Source organism: Lissotriton vulgaris, chromosome 8, assembly GCF_964263255.1.
Source record: "Lissotriton vulgaris chromosome 8, aLisVul1.2, whole genome shotgun sequence".
NCBI classification, from domain to species: Eukaryota; Metazoa; Chordata; class Amphibia; order Caudata; family Salamandridae; genus Lissotriton; species Lissotriton vulgaris.
In genome coordinates, this window is record NC_141696.1 from 1,463,241,186 (window position 1) to 1,463,268,929 (window position 27,744).

Genomic DNA, 27,744 nt, shown 5'->3' on the forward strand with positions numbered 1-27,744 from the left:
ATAATGTGGTGGTGCTGAGTGGTGCTGTGGTGGTGCTGAGTAATAATGTGGTGGTGCTGAGTGGTGCTGTGGTGGTGCTGAGTGGTGCTGAGTGGTGCTGTGGTGGTGCTGAGTGATGCTGTGGTGGTGCTGAGTGGTGCTGAGTGGTGCTGAGTGATAATGTGGAGGTGCTGAGTGATAATGTGGTGGTGCTGAGTGAGGCTGAGGTAGCGCTGAGTGATGATGTGGTGATGCTGGGGTGGCGCTGAGTGATGCTGGGGTGGTGCTGAGTGATGCTGGGGTAGCGCTGAGTGATGGTATGGTGATGCTGAGTGGTGCTGTGGTGGTGCTGAGTGGTGCTGTGGTGGTGCTGAGTGATGCTGTAGTGGTGCTGAGTGGTGCTGAGTGGTGCTGGGGTAGTGCTGAGTGATGATGTGGTGATGCTGAGTGGTACTGTGATAGTGCTGAGTGGTGCTGTGGTGGTGCTGAGTGATGCTAGGGTGGTGCTGAGTGATGCCGTGGTGGTGCTGAGTGGTGCTGAGTGATAATGTGGTGGTGCTGAGTGATAATGTGGTGGTGCTGAGTGATGCTGGGGTAGCGCTGAGTGATGATGTGGTGATGCTGAGTAGTGCTGTGGTGGTGCTGAGTGGTGCTGTGGAGGTGCTGAGTGATGCTGTGGTGGTGCGGAGTGGTGCTGGGATAGCGCTGAGTGATGATGTGGTGATGCTGAGTGGTGCTGTGATGGTGCTGAGTGATGCTGGGGTGGCGCTGAGTGATGCTGGGGTGGCGCTGAGTGATGCTATGGTGGTGCTCAGTGGTGATGTGGTGGTGGTGAGTGGTGCTGAGTGGTGCTGAGCGATAATGTGGTGGTGCTGAGTGGTGCTGAGTGATGCTGGGGTGGTGCTGAGTGATGCCGTGGTGGTGCTGAGTGGTGCTGAGTGATAATGTGGTGGTGCAGAATGATAATGTGGTGGTGCTGAGTGATGCTGGGGTAGCGCTGAGTGATGATGTGGTGATGCTGAGTGGTGCTGTGGTGGTGCTGTGGTGGTGCTGAGTGGTGCTGTGGTGGTGCAGAGTGATGCTGTGGTGGTGCTGAGTGGTGCTGGGATAGCGCTGAGTGATGTTGTGGTGATGCTGAGTGGTGCTGTGATGGTGCTGAGTGATGCTGGGGTGGCGCTGAGTGATGCTGGGGTGGCGCTGAGTGATGCTGGGGTGGCGCTGAGTGATGCTATGGTGGTGCTCAGTGGTACTGTGGTGGTGGTGAGTGGTGCTGAGTGGTGCTGAGTGATAATGTGGTGGTGCTGAGTGATAATGTGGTGGTGCTGAGTGATAATGTGGTGGTGCTGAGTGATAATGTGGTGGTGCTGAGTGATAATGTTGTGGTGCTGAGTGGTGCTGTGGTGGTGCTGAGTGATGCTGTGGTGGTGCTGAGTGGTGCTGTGGTGGTGCTGAGCGATGCTGTGGTGGTGCTGAGCGATGCTGTGGTGGTGCTGAGTGATGCTGTGGTGGTGCTGAGTGATAATGTTGTGGTGCTGAGTGGTGCTGTGGTGGTGCTGAGTGATAATGTGGTGGTGCTGAGTAGTGCTGTGGTGGTGCTGAGTGGTGCTGAGTGGTGCTGTGGTGGTGCTGAGTGATGCTGTGGTGGTGCTGAGTGGTGCTGAGTGATAATGTGGTGGTGCTGAGTGATAATGTGGTGGTGCTGAGTGAGGCTGAGGTAGCGCTGAGTGATGATGTGGTGATGCTGGGGTGGCGCTGAGTGATGCTGGGGTGGTGCTGAGTGATGCTGGGGTAGCGCTGAGTGATGGTATGGTGATGCTGAGTGGTGCTGTGGTGGCGCTGAGTGGTGCTGTGGTGGTGCTGAGTGATGCTGTAGCGGTGCTGAGTGGTGCTGGGGTAGTGCTGAGTGATGATGTGGTGATGCTGAGTGGTACTGTGATAGTGCTGAGTGGTGCTGTGGTGGTGCTGAGTGATGCTAGGGTGGTGCTGAGTGATGCTGTGGTGGTGCTGAGTGGTGCTGAGTGATAATGTGGTGGTGCTGAGTGATAATGTGGTGGTGCTGAGTGATGCTGGGGTAGCGCTGAGTGATGATGTGGTGATGCTGAGTAGTGCTGTGGTGGTGCTGAGTGGTGCTGTGGAGGTGCTGAGTGATGCTGTGGTGGTGCGGAGTGGTGCTGGGATAGCGCTGAGTGATGATGTGGTGATGCTGAGTGGTGCTGTGATGGTGCTGAGTGATGCTGGGGTGGCGCTGAGTGATGCTGGGGTGGCGCTGAGTGATGGTATGGTGGTGCTCAGTGGTGCTGTGGTGGTGGTGAGTGGTGCTGAGTGGTGCTGAGCGATAATGTGGTGGTGCTGAGTGGTGCTGTGGTGGTGCTGAGTGGTGCTGAGTGATGGTGGGGTGGTGCTGAGTGATGCCGTGGTGGTGCTGAGTTATAATGTGGTGGTGCAGAGTGATAATGTGGTGGTGCTGAGTGATGCTGGGGTAGCGCTGAGTGATGATGTGGTGATGCTGAGTGGTGCTGTGGTGGTGTTGAGTGGTGCTGTGGTGGTGCAGAGGGATGCTGTGGTGGTGCTGAGTGGCGCTGGGATAGCGCTGAGTGATGTTGTGGTGATGCTAAATGGTGCTGTGATGGTGCTGAGTGATGCTGGGGTGGCGCTGAGTGATGCTGGGGTGGCGCTGAGTGATGCTATGGTGGTGCTCAGTGGTACTGTGGGGGTGGTGAGTGGTGCTGAGTGGTGCTAAGTAATAATGTGGTGGTGCTGAGTGATAATGTGGTGGTGCTGAGTGATAATGTTGTGGTGCTGAGTGGTGCTGTGGTGGTGCTGAGCGATGCTGTGGTGGTGCTGAGTGATGCTGTGGTGGTGCTGACTGATGCTGTGGTGGTGCTGAGTGATGCTGTGGTGGTGCTGAGTGGTGCTGTGGTGGTGCTGAGCGATGCTGTGGTGGTGCTGAGCGATGCTGTGGTGGTGCTGAGTGATGCTGTGGTGGTGCTGAGTGATAATGTTGTGGTGCTGAGTGGTGCTGTGGTGGTGCTGAGTGATAATGTGGTGGTGCTGAGTAGTGCTGTGGTGGTGCTGAGTGGTGCTGAGTGGTGCTGTGGTGGTGCTGAGTGATGCTGTCGTGGTGCTGAGTGGTGCTGAGTGATAATGTGGTGGTGCTGAGTGATAATGTGGTGGTGCTGAGTGAGGCTGAGGTAGCGCTGAGTGATGATGTGGTGATGCTGGGGTGGCGCTGAGTGATGCTGGGGTGGTGCTGAGTGATGCTGGGGTAGCGCTGAGTGATGGTATGGTGATGCTGAGTGGTGCTGTGGTGGCGCTGAGTGGTGCTGTGGTGGTGCTGAGTGATGCAGTAGCGGTGCTGAGTGGTGCTGGGGTAGTGCTGAGTGATGATGTGGTGATGCTGAGTGGTACTGTGATAGTGCTGAGTGGTGCTGTGGTGGTGCTGAGTGATGCTAGGGTGGTGCTGAGTGATGCCGTGGTGGTGCTGAGTGGTGCTGAGTGATAATGTGGTGGTGCTGAGTGATAATGTGGTGGTGCTGAGTGATGCTGGGGTAGTGCTGAGTGATGATGTGGTGATGCTGAGTAGTGCTGTGGTGGTGCTGAGTGGTGCTGTGGAGGTGCTGAGTGATGCTGTGGTGGTGCGGAGTGGTGCTGGGATAGTGCTGAGTGATGATGTGGTGATGCTGAGTGGTGCTGTGATGGTGCTGAGTGATGCTGGGGTGGCGCTGAGTGATGCTGGGGTGGCGCTGAGTGATGGTATGGTGGTGCTCAGTGGTGCTGTGGTGGTGGTGAGTGGTGCTGAGTGGTGCTGAGCGATAATGTGGTGGTGCTGAGTGGTGCTGTGGTGGTGCTGAGTGGTGCTGAGTGATGCTGGGGTGGTGCTGAGTGATGCCGTGGTTGTGCTGAGTTATAATGTGGTGGTGCAGAGTGATAATGTGGTGGTGCTGAGTGATGCTGGGGTAGCGCTGAGTGATGATGTGGTGATGCTGAGTGGTGCTGTGGTGGTGCTGAGTGGTGCTGTGGTGGTGCAGAGGGATGCTGTGGTGGTGCTGAGTGGTGCTGGGATAGCGCTGAGTGATGTTGTGGTGATGCTGAGTGGTGCTGTGATGGTGCTGAGTGATGCTGGGGTGGCGCTGAGTGATGCTGGGGTGGCGCTGAGTGATGCTATGGTGGTGCTCAGTGGTACTGTGGTGGTGGTGAGTGGTGCTGAGTGGTGCTGAGTAATAATGTGGTGGTGCTGAGTGATAATGTGGTGGTGCGGAGTGATAATGTTGTGGTGCTGAGTGGTGCTGTGGTGGTGCTGAGTGATGCTGTGGTGGTGCTGAGTGGTGCTGTGGTGGTGCTGAGCGATGCTGTGGTGGTGCTGAGTGATGCTGTGGTGCTGCTGAGTGATGCTGTGGTGGTGCTGAGTGGTGCTGTGGTGGTGCTGAGCGATGCTGTGGTGGTGCTGAGCGATGCTGTGGTGGTGCTGAGTGATGCTGTGGTGGTGCTGAGTGATGCTGTGGTGGTGCTGAGTGGTGCGGTGGTGGTGCTGAGCGATGCTGTGGTGGTGCTGAGTGATAATGTGGTGGTGCTGAGTGATAATGTTGTGGTGCTGAGTGGTGCTGAGTGGCGCTGAGTGATAATGTGGTGGTGCTCAGTGATAATGTGGTGGTGCTGAGTGATGCTGGGGTAGCGCTGAGTGATGATGTGGTAATGCTGAGTGGTGCTGTGGTGGTGCTGAGTGGTGCTGTGGTGGTGCTGAGTGATGCTGTGGTGGTGCTGATTGGTGCTGGGATAGCGCTGAGTGATGATGTGGTGATGCTGAGTGGTGCTGTAGTGGTGCTGAGTGGTGCTGTGGTGGTGCTGAGTGATGCTGTAGTGGTGCTGAGTGGTGCTGTGATGGTGCTGAGTGATGCTGGGGTGGCACTGAGTGATGCTGGGGTGGTGCTGAGTCATGGTATGGTGGTGCTGAGTGATGCTGTGGTGGTGCTGAGTGGTGCTGTGGTGGTGCTGAGTGATGCTGTGGTGGTGCTGAGTGATGCTGTGGTGGTGCTGAGTGGTGCTGTGGTGGTGATGAGTGGTGCTGTGGTGGTGCTGAGTGATGCTGTGGTGGTGCTGAGTGGTGCTGTGGTGGTGATGAGTGGTGCTGTGGTGGTGCTGAGTGATGATGTGGTGATGCTGAGTGGTGCTGTGGTGGTGATGAGTGATGCTAAGTGATGCTGTGGTGGTGCTGAGTGATGCTGTGGTGGTGCTGAGTGATGCTGTGGTAGCGCTGAGTGACAATGTGGTGGTGCTGAGTGATAATGTTGTGGTGCTGAGTGGTGCTGAGTGATAATATGGTGGTGCTGAGTGATAATGTGGTGGTGCTGAGTGATGCTGGGGTAGCGCTGAGTGATGATGTGGTGATGCTGAGTGGTGCTGTGGTGGTGCTGAGTGGTGCTATGGTGGTGCTGAGTGATGCTGTGGTGGTGCTGAGTGGTGCTGGGATAGCGCTGAGTGATGATGTGGTGATGCTGAGTGGTGCTGTGGTGGTTCTGAGTGGTGCTGTGGTGGTGCTGAGTGATGCTGTAGTGGTGCTTAGTGGTGCTGTGACGGTGTTGAGTGATGCTGGGGTGGCGCTGAGTGATGCTGGGGTGGCGCTGAGTGATGCTATGGTGGTGCTGAGTGATGCTGGGGTGGTGCTGAGTGGTGCTGTGGTGGTGCTGAGTGATGCTGTGGTGGTGCTGAGTGATGCTGTGGTGGTGCTGAGTGGTGCTGTTGTAGTGCTGAGTGATTCTGTGGTGGTGCTGAGTGATGATGTGGTGATGCTGAGTGGTGCTGTGGTGGTGATGAGTGGTGCTAAGTGATGCTGTGGTGGTGCTGGGTGATGCTGTGATGGTGCTGAGTGATGCTGTGGTGGTGCTTAGTGGTGCTGTGGTGGTGCTGAGCGATGCTGTGGTGGTGCTGAGTGATAATGTGGTGGTGCTGAGTGATAATGTTGTGGTGCTGAGTGGTGCTGAGTGATAATGTGGTGGTGCTGAGTGATGCTGGGGTAGCGCTGAGTGATGATGTGGTGATGCTGAGTGGTGCTGTGGTGGTGCTGAGTGGTGCTGTGGTGGTGCTGAGTGATGCTGTAGTGGTGCTGAGTGGTGCTGGGATAGCACTGAGTGATGATGTGGTGATGCTGAGTGGTGCTGTGGTGGTGCTGAGTGGTGCTGTGGTGGTGCTGAGTGATGCTGTAGTGGTGCTGAGTTGTGCTGAGTGGTGCTGAGTGATAATGTGGTGGTGCTGAGTGCCAATGTGGTGGTGCTGAGTGATGCTGGGGTAGCGCTGAGTGATGATGTGGTGGTGCTGAGTGATGCTGTAATGGTGCTGAGTGGTGCTGGGGTAGTGCTGAGTGATGATGTGGTGATGCTGAGTGGTACTGTGATAGTGCTGAGTGGTGCTGTGGTGGTGCTGAGTGATGCTAGGGTGGTGCTGAGTGATGCTGTGGTGGTGCTGAGTGGTGCTGAGTGATAATGTGGTGGTGCTGAGTGATAATGTGGTGGTGCTGAGTGATAATGTGGTGGTGCTGAGGGATGCTGGGGTAGCGCTGAGTGATGCCGTGGTGGTGCTGAGTGGTGCTGAGTGATAATGTGGTGGTGCTGAGTGATAATGTGGTGGTGCTGAGTGATGCTGGGGTAGTGCTGAGTGATGATGTGGTGATGCTGAGTAGTGCTGTGGTGGTGCTGAGTGGTGCTGTGGAGGTGCTGAGTGATGCTGTGGTGGTGCGGAGTGGTGCTGGGATAGTGCTGAGTGATGATGTGGTGATGCTGAGTGGTGCTGTGATGGTGCTGAGTGATGCTGGGGTGGCGCTGAGTGATGCTGGGGTGGCGCTGAGTGATGGTATGGTGGTGCTCAGTGGTGCTGTGGTGGTGGTGAGTGGTGCTGAGTGGTGCTGAGCGATAATGTGGTGGTGCTGAGTGGTGCTGTGGTGGTGCTGAGTGGTGCTGAGTGATGCTGGGGTGGTGCTGAGTGATGCCGTGGTTGTGCTGAGTTATAATGTGGTGGTGCAGAGTGATAATGTGGTGGTGCTGAGTGATGCTGGGGTAGCGCTGAGTGATGATGTGGTGATGCTGAGTGGTGCTGTGGTGGTGCTGAGTGGTGCTGTGGTGGTGCAGAGGGATGCTGTGGTGGTGCTGAGTGGTGCTGGGATAGCGCTGAGTGATGTTGTGGTGATGCTGAGTGGTGCTGTGATGGTGCTGAGTGATGCTGGGGTGGCGCTGAGTGATGCTGGGGTGGCGCTGAGTGATGCTATGGTGGTGCTCAGTGGTACTGTGGTGGTGGTGAGTGGTGCTGAGTGGTGCTGAGTAATAATGTGGTGGTGCTGAGTGATAATGTGGTGGTGCGGAGTGATAATGTTGTGGTGCTGAGTGGTGCTGTGGTGGTGCTGAGTGATGCTGTGGTGGTGCTGAGTGGTGCTGTGGTGGTGCTGAGCGATGCTGTGGTGGTGCTGAGTGATGCTGTGGTGCTGCTGAGTGATGCTGTGGTGGTGCTGAGTGGTGCTGTGGTGGTGCTGAGCGATGCTGTGGTGGTGCTGAGCGATGCTGTGGTGGTGCTGAGTGATGCTGTGGTGGTGCTGAGTGATGCTGTGGTGGTGCTGAGTGGTGCGGTGGTGGTGCTGAGCGATGCTGTGGTGGTGCTGAGTGATAATGTGGTGGTGCTGAGTGATAATGTTGTGGTGCTGAGTGGTGCTGAGTGGCGCTGAGTGATAATGTGGTGGTGCTCAGTGATAATGTGGTGGTGCTGAGTGATGCTGGGGTAGCGCTGAGTGATGATGTGTTAATGCTGAGTGGTGCTGTGGTGGTGCTGAGTGGTGCTGTGGTGGTGCTGAGTGATGCTGTGGTGGTGCTGATTGGTGCTGGGATAGCGCTGAGTGATGATGTGGTGATGCTGAGTGGTGCTGTAGTGGTGCTGAGTGGTGCTGTGGTGGTGCTGAGTGATGCTGTAGTGGTGCTGAGTGGTGCTGTGATGGTGCTGAGTGATGCTGGGGTGGCACTGAGTGATGCTGGGGTGGTGCTGAGTCATGGTATGGTGGTGCTGAGTGATGCTGTGGTGGTGCTGAGTGGTGCTGTGGTGGTGCTGAGTGATGCTGTGGTGGTGCTGAGTGATGCTGTGGTGGTGCTGAGTGGTGCTGTGGTGGTGATGAGTGGTGCTGTGGTGGTGCTGAGTGATGCTGTGGTGGTGCTGAGTGGTGCTGTGGTGGTGATGAGTGGTGCTGTGGTGGTGCTGAGTGATGATGTGGTGATGCTGAGTGGTGCTGTGGTGGTGATGAGTGATGCTAAGTGATGCTGTGGTGGTGCTGAGTGATGCTGTGGTGGTGCTGAGTGATGCTGTGGTAGCGCTGAGTGACAATGTGGTGGTGCTGAGTGATAATGTTGTGGTGCTGAGTGGTGCTGAGTGATAATATGGTGGTGCTGAGTGATAATGTGGTGGTGCTGAGTGATGCTGGGGTAGCGCTGAGTGATGATGTGGTGATGCTGAGTGGTGCTGTGGTGGTGCTGAGTGGTGCTATGGTGGTGCTGAGTGATGCTGTGGTGGTGCTGAGTGGTGCTGGGATAGTGCTGAGTGATGATGTGGTGATGCTGAGTGGTGCTGTGGTGGTGCTGAGTGGTGCTGTGGTGGTGCTGAGTGATGCTGTAGTGGTGCTTAGTGGTGCTGTGACGGTGTTGAGTGATGCTGGGGTGGCGCTGAGTGATGCTGGGGTGGCGCTGAGTGATGCTATGGTGGTGCTGAGTGATGCTGGGGTGGTGCTGAGTGGTGCTGTGGTGGTGCTGAGTGATGCTGTGGTGGTGCTGAGTGATGCTGTGGTGGTGCTGAGTGGTGCTGTTGTAGTGCTGAGTGATTCTGTGGTGGTGCTGAGTGATGATGTGGTGATGCTGAGTGGTGCTGTGGTGGTGATGAGTGGTGCTAAGTGATGCTGTGGTGGTGCTGGGTGATGCTGTGATGGTGCTGAGTGATGCTGTGGTGGTGCTTAGTGGTGCTGTGGTGGTGCTGAGCGATGCTGTGGTGGTGCTGAGTGATAATGTGGTGGTGCTGAGTGATAATGTTGTGGTGCTGAGTGGTGCTGAGTGATAATGTGGTGGTGCTGAGTGATGCTGGGGTAGCGCTGAGTGATGATGTGGTGATGCTGAGTGGTGCTGTGGTGGTGCTGAGTGGTGCTGTGGTGGTGCTGAGTGATGCTGTAGTGGTGCTGAGTGGTGCTGGGATAGCACTGAGTGATGATGTGGTGATGCTGAGTGGTGCTGTGGTGGTGCTGAGTGGTGCTGTGGTGGTGCTGAGTGATGCTGTAGTGGTGCTGAGTTGTGCTGAGTGGTGCTGAGTGATAATGTGGTGGTGCTGAGTGCCAATGTGGTGGTGCTGAGTGATGCTGGGGTAGCGCTGAGTGATGATGTGGTGGTGCTGAGTGATGCTGTAGTGGTGCTGAGTGGTGCTGGGGTAGTGCTGAGTGATGATGTGGTGATGCTGAGTGGTACTGTGATAGTGCTGAGTGGTGCTGTGGTGGTGCTGAGTGATGCTAGGGTGGTGCTGAGTGATGCTGTGGTGGTGCTGAGTGGTGCTGAGTGATAATGTGGTGGTGCTGAGTGATAATGTGGTGGTGCTGAGTGATAATGTGGTGGTGCTGAGGGATGCTGGGGTAGCGCTGAGTGATGATGTGGTGATGCTGAGTAGTGCTGTGGTGGAGCTGAGTGGTGCTGAGTGGTGCTGTGGAGGTGCTGAGTGATGCTGTGGTGGTGCGGAGTGGTGCTGGGATAGCGCTGAGTGATGATGTGGTGATGCTGAGTGGTGCTGTGATGGTGCTGAGTGATGCTGGGGTGGCGCTGAGTGATGCTGGGGTGGTGCTGAGTGGTGCTGTTGTAGTGCTGAGTGATTCTGTGGTGGTGCTGAGTGATGATGTGGTGATGCTGAGTGGTGCTGTGGTGGTGATGAGTGGTGCTAAGTGATGCTGTGGTGGTGCTGGGTGATGCTGTGATGGTGCTGAGTGGTGCTGTGGTGGTGCTGAGTGATGCTGTAGTGGTGCTGAGTGGTGCTGGGATAGCACTGAGTGATGATGTGGTGATGCTGAGTGGTGCTGTGGTGGTGCTGAGTGGTGCTGTGGTGGTGCTGAGTGATGCTGTAGTGGTGCTGAGTTGTGCTGAGTGGTGCTGAGTGATAATGTGGTGGTGCTGAGTGCCAATGTGGTGGTGCTGAGTGATGCTGGGGTAGCGCTGAGTGATGATGTGGTGGTGCTGAGTGGTGCTGGGGTAGTGCTGAGTGATGATGTGGTGATGCTGAGTGGTACTGTGATAGTGCTGAGTGGTGCTGTGGTGGTGCTGAGTGATGCTGGGGTGGCGCTGAGTGATGCTGGGGTGGTGCTGAGTGATGCTGGGGTAGCGCTGAGTGATGGTATGGTGATGCTGAGTGGTGCTGTGGTGGCGCTGAGTGGTGCTGTGGTGGTGCTGAGTGATGCTGTAGCGGTGCTGAGTGGTGCTGGGGTAGTGCTGAGTGATGATGTGGTGATGCTGAGTGGTACTGTGATAGTGCTGAGTGGTGCTGTGGTGGTGCTGAGTGATGCTAGGGTGGTGCTGAGTGATGCCGTGGTGGTGCTGAGTGGTGCTGAGTGATAATGTGGTGGTGCTGAGTGATAATGTGGTGGTGCTGAGGGATGCTGGGGTAGCGCTGAGTGATGATGTGGTGATGCTGAGTGGCGGCCATCTTTGAAAGGCACATTTCATTTCTGTTGCCTTTGCTGTAAATTACCATGTTGACATTCCAAACAATAATGTTGGATCCAGCTAATGATAAATATACTGAATATTGTTTTCTGTGTTGTTCCTTAATAGCTGTACAATTCCTAAACCTTTACAATCTCTCTCAAATATGTGCACAGTGTGTTTGAGTGGTCTGAGTCGAAAACATTGTATTTTATTGTATTGATAATTATACACAGCTTTCCTTACCCCTTGCGTGACCACAAGTGGTTTATGAGTGGAGAAATAAATTGTAATGTTTCTGTTGTGTTTTCATGGGGGACTTCAATTTGTATTGGGTCCTCAGAGTGCAAGGTTGAAGAGTATTTTTGCTGTTTGGGACATGTTAGGTGACGTGCATGAGGTTTGACTCAGATTGCAGAAGAATGGTGCTGAGTTAGTGTCACAGCGCACACGGAAAGGATATACAGACACTGTTAGAACTGGGGTTACCAATTCCACGGCGGTAGCTTGGCGCGAGCAGGAAGACACCCGAAAGCTAGGTGTAAAGTAGAAGTGCAGCACACACTCGCACTGAGACAGGGAACGCACGCAATAAACTGACACCACACCAGCTAGTCTTTTTAAAACAAGATGTTTTTATCTAAATTTGTCTTATTGCAGGTAAGTAGTTCATTAGTATAAACCCAGCATTAATTCATCAGGCAACATTTCATTATATAAGCATAGATAAACCCATTCCTTTAAAAATCAGGCAACATTTCATCGCATGGGCATCTGCAGCAATACTTGTCCTAAACAGATTCTTTATAGCCACATTTCATAGGATCAGGGTCATTCAAACACATTAACTCCTATTTATATGGCATATACAAAACAGGAACACACCTCCCTGCTACAGGGCAGGGTGTGAAGAACTCTGCCCCAGCCAGGGGTTATCATTGTCACCAAAAACCCTTTCTACAATGGTCCAGGTCGCGGGAGCAATCCCCCCACCCTGACAATACAGAGGAAGAAGCTTGAAAATTCCTGATTTGTACATGTTCCGTTGAAAGGGTCGAATTCTCTTGTTTTAGACACTTTGGGTTACCTAGCTGACCACCTATTACATTGTGCAGTAAATGTCCCTTCCATATGACACTCCCCCGTGTTCCTATTCACATAACGATGTACATTGTACCTGATTACCCTTTAATGTTCTCTCTGAGTTACTGCCTCACCTGTAGATGCTGATTGATGTATACCTATAAGTATATTCCCTATCCAATAACCTGTGGCCAGTAATCTGATATGACAATTATTCTGATGTTTACCCTGACTTGCTCGTAGTGTTGTGTTTTAAATGAAAAATGTATCTGCTTTGATCATATTGCATTGGATATGCTATGTTTGAATGTATGCAATGTCTCTTCATTCAAATGCCAATAAACAGAATTAAAAAGAAAAAAAAAACATTGTCACCAAAAACAGTCAACCGGTACTTAATTTGGGCTTTTGCCCACTTCAGGGGAACCTCAGTCACTACTCCCCTTGGGTCGGGTCCTTATCAGGGTAATGGGGGCCAACGGGGCCTACTACAGTTTCCCCCAAGGGGAGGGGTGGTCACGGGGTCCCTTCCTGCTCCCTGGAGGCCCCGCTTTCTCACCGGCCTTTCCCCCCTTATCCCCACGGGCGGTGGGGGGGTACCTTAATCTTCGGCCCTCCGAGGCACTTGTGGGCCGGTGCGCCGGCTAGGCGGCTCCTTAGAAATGCGGGTGGGTGGCTCCCCGCAGCTCTTCGTTGACTTGGTGCAGCGCCTGGTGGGTACGGGGCTGATCAGGGGCTCTCCTTTGCCTGGGAGCCCCCTCACCGATGCGGAGAGTTGGTCCCTGTCCTACGGCTCCTTCCCGGGCCTGGGAACCAATCAGGGTGCTTGCGGCTGGTGGGCGCGCCTGCAGCCGCCAATGGCTACGCCGCCTGCGGGGGTCAGGCAGCCTGGCCCAATGGCTGCGCGGCTGGCGGGGCGGGGGCATGGCCTGTGATGCAGCCGACACCCCCGTCACGTGATGCTGGTGTGGGTCTTCTCAGGCCTAGCGCGGCCTACCTGGATACTGCAATGTATATTGGAAGGGTTCACCCAAAATTAGTCACCGGGAGCTGGGTATTGGTAGCACTGAGAAGAGGGGTCCCAGTAATAGATAGCCAAATATATACAATAAGAAACAAAAAATGTTTTGGGTTATACAATTAATTCACAAACATTGTTGTTTATTCACAATGTTGTCATGTTTTGATTACCACATACGTTTCTGTCTACGGACGAAGCGCGGTCAGCGCTTCGTCCGTAGACAGACTCATTCCTGTTGTGCTCCGACGTTGTACTCATTTGACGACGGTCCTCACAGCAGCGGTTTCTCTTCCGCGATGTGCCCGACCAACGGGCTTATCTCGAATTTCCCTGCAATCAATTGCAAAATTCGAGGGTCTAGGCACCTTTATCTACCCATGTATTGAAGTTCCCCATTAGACAAAGTTTCCTTACCTTCAGCCTCGCCCGAGACAAGCAACCTTTGGTCTCTTGCTCCGTCATCCCCGTCCTGATGAAGACCCCACTGCAAGGAGAAAAATAGTGCCTGCCATTATAAAGGGGTCAAAACGTTGACAGCTCTGTGTACCTTTCAGCTCTACCCCATGATTATGACAATTATTGTACTATGTGGAGCATGATATTTTTCTGAATGAATTTTTACATTGAAGGTCTTTTTGTCTATGTCTGACTTAAAATACATAGTACAGTGAGGCCGCTTGGCCATTTTTATGTCACCATCCTTTACCCTCACTACCCTTCACGTTACCACTTCCCTTCTTTCCAGGGGCACTTTGAACACCTTGTGAATCATATTTATGAAACGTATGTGGTAATCAAAACATGACAATATTGTGAATAAACAACAATGTTTGTGAATTAATTGTATTCCCCCAAATATTTTTGTTACTTATTGTGCCTGGATACTGCAGTGGCCCTCTCCTGGCTCCGGGGGCCGCCGCGGGGATTGATATTGCAGCGCGGACTCTACCAATAGAGCGCTGGGGTTGCGGCGGTGATACTGGTCCTCAGGGGGACTCTGGGGCAGCGCCTCCTCGGTGATCGGGCCGGGCCCGCAGCTATGATTGGCAGACTTGCGCCTCTTCAGGCAGTGTGGGGGCCGCAGCGGTGGGTTTGTCAGCTAGCGCTTCAAAGGCACAGCACTTATGAGGCACCTGGGCCGCTGCGGTGAAGTGAACAAGCAGCGCTTCAAAGGGGCAGCGCTATCAGGGGCACAGCGCTTAGCAGACACAGCGCTTGGTTCAACACGACGTGGTGGGGCACAAAAGCAGCCTCTTCCAGCTGTGAGGCTGGCAATAGCGCTTGGGTCAGCACAGCGCTTCGGGGGTGAAGGCAGTCTCTGTTAATTCAGCGCCCAGGAGGCTCAGCACAGGTGCACAGTTCTTGGCAGGACAGGACACAGTACAGCTTGGGTGCAGTCACAGCTCAGGCAGGGCAGCGCAGAGGTAAAGTGCAGGTGGTAAGCGCTGGTTACCTTGTTGATCCCCCAACAGTCTTTACTGTAGATAAGTGTTTCTTGGTTGTGCTGGATGGTTTCTGCGCCCTTCTTGTATAGTTCCGTAAGGGGGCAAAAGAAGGGGGGTTGAGTTGGTGTCACAGAGGCAGGATGTTTCCCTTGGCTCACTGGAGGTTGTTCCCTGGGTTCCTCAATGCTGGGCCAGATCAGTGGGTTTGGTAGAGTCCCTCACTCAACTTAGAAAGCAGTGCCTAGGCCCAGTCACTTCCAGTGGTGTAGATTCCTTCCCTAGGACCTAGCGCCTAAACTCCTGCAGAGGTTACCCCAGGTCCAGTGATTCCCCAACTGACAAGCAGGTTTCCCTCCTTTCCCTAAATACCCCTAGGTCAGGGGACCACTCTCTCAAGGCGGCAAAGTGTAACCCCTCCCCTATTCTGGAAGGTTCCAGGAGCTGCCACAGTCTAGGTAATGGGCGGAAAAGGCGGGATGGCATTGCTACTGTATCCTAATGTCTCAGCCTGCTCCTGAATACTAGTGTGTTACTAAAAAGACCACTCCGCAGTAGCAGGGGCCTGTGGCAGCCATGTTGGTAGGAGAGAGCACCAGCACCTTAGTACTGTTTGGCAGTCGTAAGGCGCCCAGACACCTAGGTCCAATGAAAAAGGATGGTGGAAAAAACAAGGCAAAGGGCGAAATAACAGGGTAAGACCATCCTAGGGCTGACAGGTCTAACAGACACTTATCATGCTGAGGATTGAGAATATCACAAGTAGAAAGTGCTGGATTCCATTGATGTATGTGGAGTCCTTCCAGCAGTATCACTGACAGACCCACTGGGGGCGCTGTTGCACCATCTGGCAGAAGTCTATAGAATCCACCCAGACAAACAAGAGGACCCGCCATCCTACAGGCAGTGTTCGGCTAACACAAAAGTTATACAAAGTCAAATGAGGCTCACACAAGGGTGCCAGGAGACTATAAGGATGCAAAGAAGGGAAGGGTACTGGCCCAAGACCCTACCCAGGCTCTAGCAGGTTCAAACAAGGAAGACCCATTGAAGACGCACTGAAATTCTGTGCTCTTCATCTGGCTTTCTGCGCTGGGCACCGTATGAGGGAGGAGTAGGGAGTATCAGATAAATAAGTATACAAGTAGAGTGTGTAAGACTGAGCGCAGGAGGAAGTGGGGTTAAGGAGTAGGTGCAAGGGCAGGGTCAGGTCCAACAGAAAACAGGACCGTCCTATTCGCTGGTGACATGCTGGCATAAACAGATCTGTGGAAGGAAAACAGTTGATGCAGAGACAAGGCCCTCAGTAAACTTTAAATGTACCTTGGACCAAACGAATTCCATTGGCTCAATCAGCTTCCCTACTGTTTAAATGTATAGCCCCTAAACTACTGAAAACTGAAACCTAATAAGGCACTTCTATTTAATTCTATTTTAGTTTAGGCAAACAGAGAGAAAAGCCTTGAAGGATTCACAAAGGCATTCTAAGTTACTGTGAAGTAGCACTCTTGTAGTAATGATTCATATTCTCGTAACCAACTTTGTGAAGTAGGCCTACATTCATTACTATCACAACACCAGTACTATATGTTGCAAGAATTTCTTTCTTTTTAAATGGAGCTGTCTGAATGCTGCTTGATAAACTCGATAATTTCCAGATTTTGCAGCTAAAATGGAACATACAGTGAACCTGTGTAAAGTAGTAAGGAGCATATTTACAAGGGCTTCATCTCCGCTTGTTTGGCTTAAAAAGCCAATAAAAGTGGAGATAAAACCAGCACCCTATTTACAAGAGGGTGCTAACATGCATAATCGCATGTTAGCACCCTTTTTCCCAACGCCTCCCTTTGCATCGCCAATGAGATGCAAAGTGGGCGTTACTGTGCGTACCCCAGATTGACTACCTTGCAAATATCGCTGATGTTTACATCGCAATATTTACAAGGCAGCCCACAGGATTTTAGCACACATTAGATTTTGGCGAAAACAGCTGTTTTCGCCAAAATCTAATGTCTGCTAAAATCCTGACTTAGCCATCCCTAACCTGGGGTAGATTATGCTGATACGACCCTGTGGGTCGTATCAGCAGGGTTATCGCCCTTTTGCAGGGAACATCGCTGGAAAACCAGCGATGTTCCCTGCAAAAGGGTGATAACCTCGCTCTCTCTGGAATTTTTATCGCCCTGAAGTAATGCATTGTTAATTATGCGCTACCAGGGCGATAAATACCAGAGATAGCCTGCGATAATATAATTATCGCTAAGCCCGGCCAGCGATGATTATCGCTGGCCGTTGTTAATATGCCCCTTACTGCTTGCAAAGGATAACACTTCCAGAGTGCTCATGTTCTACCACCCGTTCATAGGACTACCCTCTACAGTCCTTCCCAAGAGTACCAGACACTAGCAGGAGGTCAGACCCTCCTTTCCTTAAAACTGATGGACCTAGAAACAAGCACGAAGTAAGCCAGAGCTGCACTACAATTAGAATTGGAGGATCTTAGGACAGTGCCATACTTAAAGTTGAACAGTTGTAATGTCGAATATGAAGAGTGACCCAGAATACTGTCAGAATTACTGGCCTGATTAAGTGCTTTGATCGCAAAAGGTATGGTACCAAGAACTCTTACACACAACAGGTGATAGGAGGAATGTTAGCAAAAACCCCAAACCATCGGCATCGCTCTAGGTAGCATTCCAACCCATCGTTTTTTGCCCACTTTAGACTCTAGACAGGCGCCAACCCGATGCAAATCAGTAGTAACCCTTCAGCTTATGGGAGCAGTTCACCCTGAACTCCAAGGCAAGGCCCCTTCCAGAAGGGAACACAAGCAACCCCAGACCAGATCCAGCCTTTATAGGCATCATCAGTAAGGTATAACTTGTATGTTGTGGCACGGCAGATCCAAAATATAGTTTGACAAAATTATGTTGCCCTAAATATCATTTCCCCAAAAAATCATCAACATCTACAACAAGTACTGCAATACTTTTTACTAAATATTTATGACACAATCTTTTTGTCAGATAATATTTAATATTTTTGTCAGATAGTATTTTTGCAAACAATATTCTAACATACATTTTTCAAAAGTTTATGATAATAAATAATATTGAAGCGGTCCCCTACAACTGTCACCAGAGTTAGTGGGATACATAGGGCTTACGCCATACTTTCGCCTGCCAGCCGGATGGTATGGCAGTTTCTACCTCTTCTTCGAATTGTCACAAATGACACATCACCTCCCTGTCACAAATAGTGAGTGAAAATGGTATTGCATTAGACATTATCCTTTGCCAAAGAGGGTGGTGTGTGCCAGGCAGTGCACCAAACATGCTGCTCATACATATCAGACAATGGCAATAATATAAACAGAGCAATAGGCAACATCAGAAAGGTACAGAAGAAACCACACAGAATGCACACGGGTGAGATGTGGGGAGCAATAGGATCATGGTTCAGAGGCTGGTTTGCATGGCTGTTGGAAGCACTGATAATAAGGTTGAGAGTATTGATTAAGTTATGTGTTTTGATACAGGCATGCCCCACATGCATAACTATTATTCTAAGCAACTGCTGTGGCAATACTACTCCCAGTCACACCTCAGTAACCGTACAGAAATGAAGAGATTGTGTATGAAAAACACGAACAGGAAAACAGGAGAACATGTAATATGCATCATTGATTATCAAACCGAGATGTGGCAGCACATTCTTCTGTCCTGCATGGAATCCATTTTGTCTTGCCTAGCTCTGTGATACTCAGTGATGACAAGGTCTGTAGAATGTGCACAGCTTACAATGACCTTTTGTGAACCAATGTACTCTGTTGAAGTAAATAGCTTATAATAGAAGAAATTGCAAGGCTTGCTCAAAATACCTCACTTGTGATTTGCAATTGCATGATAGCTCAACAGTAAGGGGCGGATTGGCTTTATTATCGAACCATATTTGGATTAGACAAAGCGTCAACCTTAAATCTGCTATTAATGTAAAGCTTTGAAATACTCCAATGTCACAATCAGGACATGTGGGGATGCACCACCCTGTATCATGCAAAGCGTGGGTTCGAGCCTGGGCAAAATTATCGACAGAGGCTTGGTCTGAGATGCCAGAGAGATCCAGATCAGTGGAAGAAACCAACACAACTATAGCCTTTGATAACTACCACCATTGGATGAAATCTGCATTGAATGTCACCATCCCACATGAATGGATCACAGAAAAAATAAAGGAAAAACATACTCCATGGTACTCACCTAAATTAAGAGAATTAAAACAAAACTGTAAGCAATTAGAGAGAGCATGGAGAAAAGATTACAATGCAGAAAAATACAGACCTACAGACAGGCTATAAAAATGTATCAATCAGAAATAAAGAAAGCCCAAGCCTTATACTACGAAGAAAAAATAATCGCAGCTGCAAATGCACCCAGGGAAATATTCCAAATCACAAAAAAAGCAGACCAAATACTGTGCACCGGACCCCCCGCAAATTCTGCACAAGTACGATTTGATGAACTTGCGGAGTTTTTTAATACATTTTTTTAAAGATATTTATAATACATTCCCTCAAAGTAGAAGTAGTGATAAGATGGAGCAGAATGTAGACCTCGTGTGCAGTAGCGCTCCCAGCCTGGTAGAGTTTCTAGGTTTGGACATGAACACACTATCACAACTCGTTGCCCAGGTTAAATCAGGCTCCCCCATGATCTGGCACCCCTCCAAAAACTCCATAAGGTAGAAGGAACCGTGCTTCCGGTCTTGTTGGAGGTTTAAAATTTTTCCTTAGCGAGTGGACAGGTACTGCTGACATCGAAACACGCCATGATAAACGTGCTCCTGAAAAAGCCTACCCTCGACCCAGAGGGGTGGAGCAATTATCGATCGGTTTCTTTACTTCTGGCAACTAGTAAAATACTGAAAAAATATGTAAATAAACTCCTCTCTGAGCACCTGGAGAACCACTCTCTTCTGCATCCCAACCAGACAGTCTTCCGCCCAAACCATGGGACAGAAACAGCTTTATTAGCAGTCGTGGAGGAATCTAGAAAAATTCTTGATCAAGGAGGGACCGTGGCGGTCATCTTAATTGGACTTGAGCTCCGCATTTGACACTGTCAATTATAATATTCTGATTGACAGGCTCAGAGTGGTCAGAATCTCGGGCGAGGTCCTGTCTTGGATTACATCTTTCCTGAAGAATAGAACTTTCCAGGTGTTCGAGGGGGAGTATTTAGGAAAGTAGGGTCTGCTTCCTATGGTCACCCCCACTTTTTGCTGTGATTCTCTGGTTTTTCGATTTTAGTGTGATGTGGGCCTGCTAATCAGACCCACAGCCCAGCTGTTCTCTCTCTAAATTGATACCATGTACTTTAGGTACATACCAGATTGGGTATTGGGTCACCTTTGTGAGCCCCTGTTTAGTGTACCATAGGTACCCAGGGCATAGGTGCATCCAAGGCCTACCAGGGGCTGCAGCATGTATTATGCCACCCCTGGCTGGCCCTCCGAACTGACACCACAGGTCTGTTCACACAGCCTGGGTAAGGTGGTGTAATCACCCCTTACTTAGATATAGTATATCTATATCTACCTGTATATATATAGACACATATACACCTATAAGTCACTCCTAGGGTAGGCCACGACAATCCTGGAGGCAGAGTGCTTGGTTTTATGTGAGAGGGTGCCCTAGCATGAGCTGAGCCCCTCTGCAGCTTTCGGAACCATCTCCTTATAGCTGTTCTATGATATACAAACACAACAGGTGTGTGACATTGATCCACATTCGGTCCATCACCTGTTGTGTTTGTTCTATGATATAGCCATACCATATACTCTTAAGTGCATTATAATCCTCGCGGTTAATGCTAACTTTGGTTTGGCTTTATCAAAACGTGTCGTGTAAGGTGTCAAACACTTTGGAATACTACCCCCCAACAGTCCTGGTGGCGGGGGTAGCATTCCACCCTTCTAGAGGGTGAAGACATGTAGTTACTGCTTTACCCCGTTAAAGTTAAACAGAGCCTCAGCATCACAAAATGGATGCTGCTGCCACAGACACAAGTCTGACCTCCTGTTGCAGGGGGAAACTCCAGCAATGGCGGCCTGGACAATCTGTTTCCTGTCCAGGGAGGTGCCAGCACCTCCCCAGACAGGGGTTTTGTGTATTGGGGCAGGGAAGGCTGCATTCAGTGAATGCATCTAGACACTGCCTGGGGCACACAAGGTGCTCCATGCATAGCCCGGTTCAAACCAGTTGCTGGGGCACTCCAGCCCCACTCTGGCACAAAACTGTACAAAGTGAAAGGGGTGTTAGCACCCCCTTCTCAGGTCCACCCATAGGAGGGACCTAGACAGGTAATCCAGCCCCCATCCTTAGTATAAGTATAAGAGCTGTGTCCTCAGGACTTCAGATTATCCTGGAACGAAACTTTGATACAGAACTCTTGGACCTTCGACATTCTATTCTGACTAGAAGATGGAAGACATCTCCCTTGTGGTCAAGGAGTGACCACCCTGTGCAAACAGGCACCACCAGTAACTTGCTGGCCTGCTTTGTCAATGCTCCTGTCGGAACCCGAAGACTCAGCAACACATGACCTAGACTTTCAGATTTCTCTGACTCCGACCCATATCCCCAGCAAAGCTGAGATCCGTGGCGGACACGAGAGACGTGGGACCAGACACCCTGGACATCCTGCATTTTGCTAACTACTCAACTCCCGAGGTACCCTCACAGTTGTGCATTGGGGGTACGAGAAGCCTTAGCTCCAAGCACCATTTGCTCCAAAGTGCAGCCCTCTACACTCCACAAGTGCCACGTGGGTCCTGCTCTTGCATTTCAGCTTGACGCGTCTTCCTGGTACCTTGCCCGTCGGCTAGGGAACCCCCTGAAGTACTTTTCTTGAAACAAACGTGCTTTCCTAGTTTCTCCAGGCTTGCTCCAGCTTCCCTCCAAAGGAGAAGTACCACAGATTTTGCTGGTCTTCAACAGAGCCAATCTTGACATCCTGCATGGGTTGCGTTTGCCAAGGCTTGTTGGGTCCAATCCGGATACCGACACTGCAGTCAACTAGAACCTTTGTGGAACAGCTGGAATCCAGTGCCTGGTCATCGTCGATGCCTCCTGGACCTCGTGGCTGAAGAGACAAATTCACCTTCTTCACCTGAGATCATCACAACATCGCCTGGTTCCTTCCTGGTGCCTTCCTGGTCATTGGCTAGTGACCCAGACTCTGTACTCTCTGCTTTCAGGTTCTTCAGATCTTCGATCCACCCTTGGATCCACCCGGACACTTTTCCTCTGGTCGCCTGCAGCACTTCTTTGCAGATCTCCATAGAAAACGACGACGAATCCTGACACCAAAAGGCACCTATGCACCCGGCTTCCCTGGGTGAGGTAACACAAGTACTCCATTGCTCCCGTGGGTCTTGACTCTCGAAGTGTCCTAGTCTAAAAGGGTTTTATCGTAGTCCATCCGGAAGTGCCCTTAAACAGTAACTTTATAACGTCTTCTTTCCAATTATAAGTCAATGGTAACTCGCGACCGTGTTTAGACACTGCATGCGTCTCCCGTGGGCCTCCTACTTCCTAACCTTTGATTGTTTAGGGTAGCCCCAGCGATTCCCCAGGCCCTAGGCCTACTCTCTATTTCAGACGTGGTTCTCATACCACTTTCTTAGTATATGGTCTTGAGGCCCCTAGGGCATTACTGTATATTGTGCAACTTATCGTATGCTAATTGAGTAACTTTTGATGTACTTTGACCTCTGACCTCATAAAGAGTGCAGAGGGGTTGTGTTAGAAATACATACATATATAGTTGATATATACCTTGTGGGGGGTCTTAGCCTATTGACTGCTAGTCCATGCTACCACAAGTATAGCTTTCTATAAGGTTGACTTTACAACCACCATCAATGAGGGTTGATTAGACTGGTGAAAGGTGTCCACTAGAACTAGTAGACATCCTATGCCAGGCTACCTTCTCACAGAATGCACTTCAAAATGTTTACAGCTCTCGTGCGGAGTCCCCCAGGGCTCGTCATTGAGTTTCATTCTTTTTAATATATACCTTAAACCACTGGCCAAATTAGTCCTGCCTTATGGGATTCAAATTATCACCTACGCAGAAGATACACAATTGGTGGTAGTCCTAAAGCACCCTACGAAGTCACTGATCAATATTGAAGCATGTATGGAAGCAGTGGCCTTGTGAATGGATGAGTCTTGTCTCAAACTCAATGGAGACAAGACAGAGCTAATGATTTTAGGTAACTACCCCGGGGTGGCTATATAGGCAGCAGGAATAAGCTGGCCCAAGTCCTTCACCAACTCCCAAAGAGCAAATAAAAAGTTTAGGAGTATGGTTAGATCAAGCTCTTAACTTCAACAGCCAAGCAATTTAGCTAGCCGCCACATACTTTGGAATTATCAGAGGGTTAAGGAAAATCCTCCCACGGCTCCCAGTCCAGGCTGAAGGAGTGATAGTACAGGCATTGGTACTCTCACAGCTGGACTATGGGAACTCTCTTCCCCTGGGCACCACAAAAGCCACTATAAAGAAAATGCAGGTGGTACAAAACTGTGCAGCCAGGCTTGTCTCGCCTCAGCCCCAAGGTGAGTCAGTAAAGCCTGTGCTAAGAAAAATTAAGTGGCTGCCAATTACAGAGTGGATCAAGTTCAAAAGCTTTGTGTATAGCTCATAAAACGCTTTGGGGGACTGGTTCCAAGATAAATCGATCTCTGGTGGCTTTTTTAACAAACCCACGAGACACCTCCGGTCTGCAGATCAATTTTTGGCAATGGTCCCAAAAATTAAGAGAGTACGATCTGGGGGCCGCATGTTCTCTTATAAAGCAGCTAAGCTCTGGAATGCCCTCACGTTTCCATTACGTTTCACCTCACACCATCTTACCTTTCGTAAACCGTTGAAGACTTGGCTGTTTCAAATCTCGCCATAATCAGCTGCCTTCCACTTTTTCTTGTCACTGATAGCGTGGGGATGCCTAAGGGGACCAGGCACTCTATAAATACTTAATAATAATAATGCAGGTATCACACGCTGTGGTTGCCTTCTGTTTGGCTCTGTACATAATGATTGTGTAATATGTACTATCTGACAATGGACATGTGATGTATTGGCCCATAAATATTGAGAAATTCTGCTGTGTTTATGATTTTATGTAGCACGTAATGAAACACCTTCAATCAATCAATCAATCTTAACACTTGTATAGCGCGCTACTCACCCGGCAGGGTCTCAAGGCGCTTGGGGGAAGGGGACTGCTATTGCTCGAACAGCCAGGTCTTGAGTCGTCTCCTGAAGGTTGGATGGTCCTGGGTCAGCCGAAGATGGATGGGGAGAGAGTTCAATGTCTTGGCTGCCAGGTAGGAGAAGGATCTGCCACCAGCGGTGGCTCTTCGGATGCGTGGTACGGCGGCGAGGGCGAGGCTTGTTGATCGTAGCTGGCGGGTGGGCGTGTAGAAGGTCAGGCGGTCGTTGAGGTACTTGGGGCACAGGTCGTGGAGAGATTTGTGTGCGTGGGTGAGGAGCCTGAACGTGATCCTCTTGCTGACGGGGAGCCAGTGCAGGTCCTTCAGGGGGCCGGAGATGTGGCTGCGTCGGGGGATGTTCAGGATGAGTCGGGCGGAGGCGTTCTGGATGCGTTGGTGTCTTTTCTGTAGCTTGGCTGTGGTTCCGGCGTAGAGGGCGTTTCCGTAATCCAGTCGGCTGGTGACGAGTGCTTGTGTGACCGTCTTCCTGGTTTCGGTCGGGATCCATCGGAAGACCTTGCGGAGCATACGTAGGGTGTTGAAGCATGATGAGGAGACAGCGTTGACTTGTCTGGTCATCAAGAGGGAGGAGTACAGGATGAAGCCCAGGTTGCGTGTGTGGTCTGTTGGCTTGGGGGTGGCGCCCAGGGCGAGGGGCCACCAGGAGTAGTCCCAGGCAGAGGGCGATGGTCCCAGGACGAGGACTTCCGTCTTGTCTGAGTTCAGTTTCAGGTGGCTGTTCTTCATCCATTCGGCGACGTCTTTCATCCCTTCGTCTAGGTTCGTTCTGGCGGTGGCGGGGTCTCTGGTGAGGGAAAGGATCAGTTGGGTGTCGTCGGCGTAGGAGATGATGTTGAGGTTGTGCTGGTGTGCGATGGCTGCAAGAGGTCTCATGTAGATGTTGAAGAGGGTGGGGCTGAGTGATGATCCTTGCGAGACGCGCAGATGACTTCGGTGGCCTCGGATCGAAACGGGGGGAGGCGGACTCTCTGTGTTCTTCCGGTGAGGAATGAGATGATCCACTCCAGTGCCTTCTCTTGGATACCGATGTTGCTGAGGCGTTGAACTAGGGTGCGGTGGCAGACGGTGTCAAACGCTGCAGAGAGGTCCAGGAGGATGAGGGCCGCTCTTTCCCCGTTGTCGAGCAGGTTTCTGATGTCGTCGGTGGCTGCGATGAGGGCCTTCTCGGTGCTGTGGTTGGATTGAAAACCAGACTGCGAGGGGTCGAGGGATCCGTTCGTCTCGAGGAAGGCTGCATGCTGTCTGTTGACAGTCTTCTCGATGACTTTGGCAGGGAAGGGGAGGAGCGAGATGGGGCGAAAGTTCTTGAGGTCGGTGGGGTCTGCTGTTGGTTTCTTCAGTAGGGCGCTGAGCTCGGCGTGGTTCCAGCACTCCGGGAAGGTGGCAGTGTTGAAGGAGGCGTTGATGATGTCCTGTAGTTGGGGTGCGATGATGGAGTCGGCCTTGTTGAAGACGTGGTGGGGGCAGGGGTCGGTAGGAGATTCGGAGTGGATGGTTTTCATCGTGTGGGCTGTGTCTTCGGTGGTCACCGTGGTCCAGGAGTGGAGGGTGGTGGTGGAGGTTGTTGGGTGCGTCGATGGTGCGCTGAAGCTGTTGTGGATGTCGGCGATCTTGCGCTGGAAGAACGAGGCGAGAGAGTCGCAGAGGTCTTGTGAGGGAGTGATGTTGTTGTTGCTGGTGCTGGGGTTGGAGAGCTCCTTGACGATGCTGAAAAGTTCCTTGCTGCCGGGGGCGTTGTTGTCCAGTTGTTCCTTCAGTGATTTCTTCTTGGTAGTGCGGATAAGCTGGTGGTGCTTGCGGGTGGCGTGTTTGAGGGCGGTCATGTTGTCTGTGGTCTGGTCGAGGAGCCAGGCTTTCTCAAGGGTGCGGCAGTTTTTCTTGGAGTCCTTGAGTTCGTCGGTGAACCAGGAGGCTTTCTTGCTTCTGGGTCTGCTGGTGGGGTTCTTTAGTGGCGCGAGGTCGTCGGCGCAGTCGGTCAGCCACTTCGTGAGGTGCGTGCTGCTTCGGTGGGGTCCGTTGTGCTGGCGGGTGGGTTCTGACTGAGGGAGGTGGTGAGTTGTTCGGCGATGATCTTGCTCCAGCTCCTGTGGGGAACCTGTTGCGGGTGGTGGTGGGTCATGGTTCTTTTGAAGCTGAAGTGTACGCAGCTGTGGCCGGTAAATGTAAATGTAAATGTATAGGCATTTATATAGCGCACTACTTACCCGTAGGGTCCCAAGGCGCTTCGACCGCTGCGAAACCCTTCCTGGCTTCCCTGAGAGATGGTCCCTTAATGGGTATCTCCAGGGTGAGACCAGGCATCCCCGGCGGTCTGGTGGGGCCGTTAGTGAAGATGAGGCAAGCTAATGCCCAGAGTTGCCGAGTGTGATCGCTGATCAGAGTGGGCACCGAGGCGAGAGAATTATCGAGTCCGCTGACCCTGGTCCAGAAACCTGCCGCACCGGGAATCGAACCCTGGTCCTGGGCCGTCCTCTGCTCTCGGGTCTGCCGCCTCTAACCAGTGAGCCACACTACTTCACTAGTGGTCCAGTGAAGTCCTGTGGAGTGGCTGAAGGTGATGTGCTTGCTGGATGAGAAGACTGGATCAAGCGTGTGGTCGGCGTAGTGGGTGGGGGTGTTGACCAGTTGCTTGAGTCCGAGGTTGGAGAGGTTGTCCAGCAGGGTGGTAGTGTTGCGGTCGTTGTTGTTCTTTAGGTGGAAGTTGAGGTCCCCGAGGAGGATGTAGTCGGCGGAGGGGAGGGCGTGCGGGCAGATTAAGTCGGCGATGTCTTCGCTGAATTGTGTGCGGGGTCTGTAGATGAGGGTGCCTCTGAGGGTGGTCTTGGGGTCGGTGTGGATCTGGAAGTGAAGATGTTCGGCCGCCGTGAAGATGTTCGGCCGCCTTCTTGCAGTTTGCAAGAATAAAAGATTGTGTTGTACTTCTCCAATTTGGTCATTTGGTTCAGATTCAAGCCAGCTGTCTCTCTGTCACATTAATAAAAGTTTCTTTCCTGCTGTGAGCTAACGGAGTCTGTTTATCATTTTCCTGTAGAGTTGTACAACACACGTTTTGCGTGTGGAAAGATTTTGAGGAATTGTGTTAACTGTGTATTTCTGCCATCTTTTCTAGGGCTGTGTCAACGTCTTTTCACTGGTAAAACAAGTCAACATCGTGTTCCTGGCATCAAGTCTGGCACCCAGTCCATCTCCTCTGAATGGAAAATGTGGAAACACCTGAGAACCTGACTGTGGAAGGTCCTTCATCCAATACATTAACACTTCTTAAGGATTCATACATAACATACAGTCAATTGAAGTGTCACAATCCCTGTATGTGCAATTTTTTAGGAAGGTTTCACATAAGTGTACAAGAACAACCTAACTTGTCAAACTCTCAACCTGATGCATTGGACAGATTATTGATGCTGGATCTGAGTGAGCAGAGCTTGGTGGATATATTATTTCCATGGAGAAAACACAATTTTTAGACAAAATGGAAAGAGCTGAAACTTGGAGACCAAGGGCCACTGGAAAACTCTGATGCTCTTCTAAATGTCTCTACTGCACAGACATTGACTTCAATCTTTGAAGAGAGTATGCTCTGGTGATTCATGGATATTGATGGAGCTTCCACCTGATTCTCTATTTTCCAAGCCTTGTCACAGTAGACAATGACAAACACCGTTGTATGTCATTGGTGGATTTGAGGTAAAAACACTGCCGCAGATGGAAATGTTCGCAAAGATGACTTCGTTGAGTCCCTACACATCAAACATAATCTAACCCCAATAGAGTTTGGGACATTAGAGCACAAGCACTAAAAATGTAAATGTAAATGTAAATGTAGTTGAGCTTATATAGCGCACAGCTACCCGCAGTGGGTGTCCCGGCGCTTGCTTAGGGAACCCGTCCTGATATTCCCCTGTGTGATAGCCCCAGCGGGTATCCACAGGGTGAAAGTCAGGCATCCCGCTGCGAGGGGCCGTTGTGGAGATTAAGCAAGCTATTGCCCAGAGTCGCAGAGTGTGAACCCGTGAGTCGAGAAGGCACCGGAGTGAGAATTATCGAGTCCGTGGAATTTTTAGCCCAAGACCCGCCGAGGCGGGGAATTGAACCCTGGTCCAGGACCAATCTCCGCTTCCGGGTCTGCCGCCTCTGACCCCTGAGCCACACTTCTCCACAACTCCTCCACAAAATGAGTGTCTGTACCCATAGTATTGACAAGATGCAAAAAAACTGTAGTAA

The 27,744-nt window shown here is 51.3% G+C and overlaps 1 protein-coding gene across 1 annotated transcript in view; it reads left to right on the top strand.

Annotated features, from left to right (window-relative positions):
• The window catches only part of LOC147698928 (galactosylgalactosylxylosylprotein 3-beta-glucuronosyltransferase 1-like), a 430,388-nt gene extending 402,668 nt beyond the window's left edge, over positions 1 to 27,720 (top strand). The window contains exon 6 of the mRNA XM_086933531.1: positions 26,630 to 27,720. The gene's annotated coding sequence lies outside the window, so the exon portion shown is untranslated. The remainder of the gene's footprint in view (positions 1 to 26,629) is intronic.
• Positions 27,721 to 27,744: the final 24 nt, after the last annotated feature.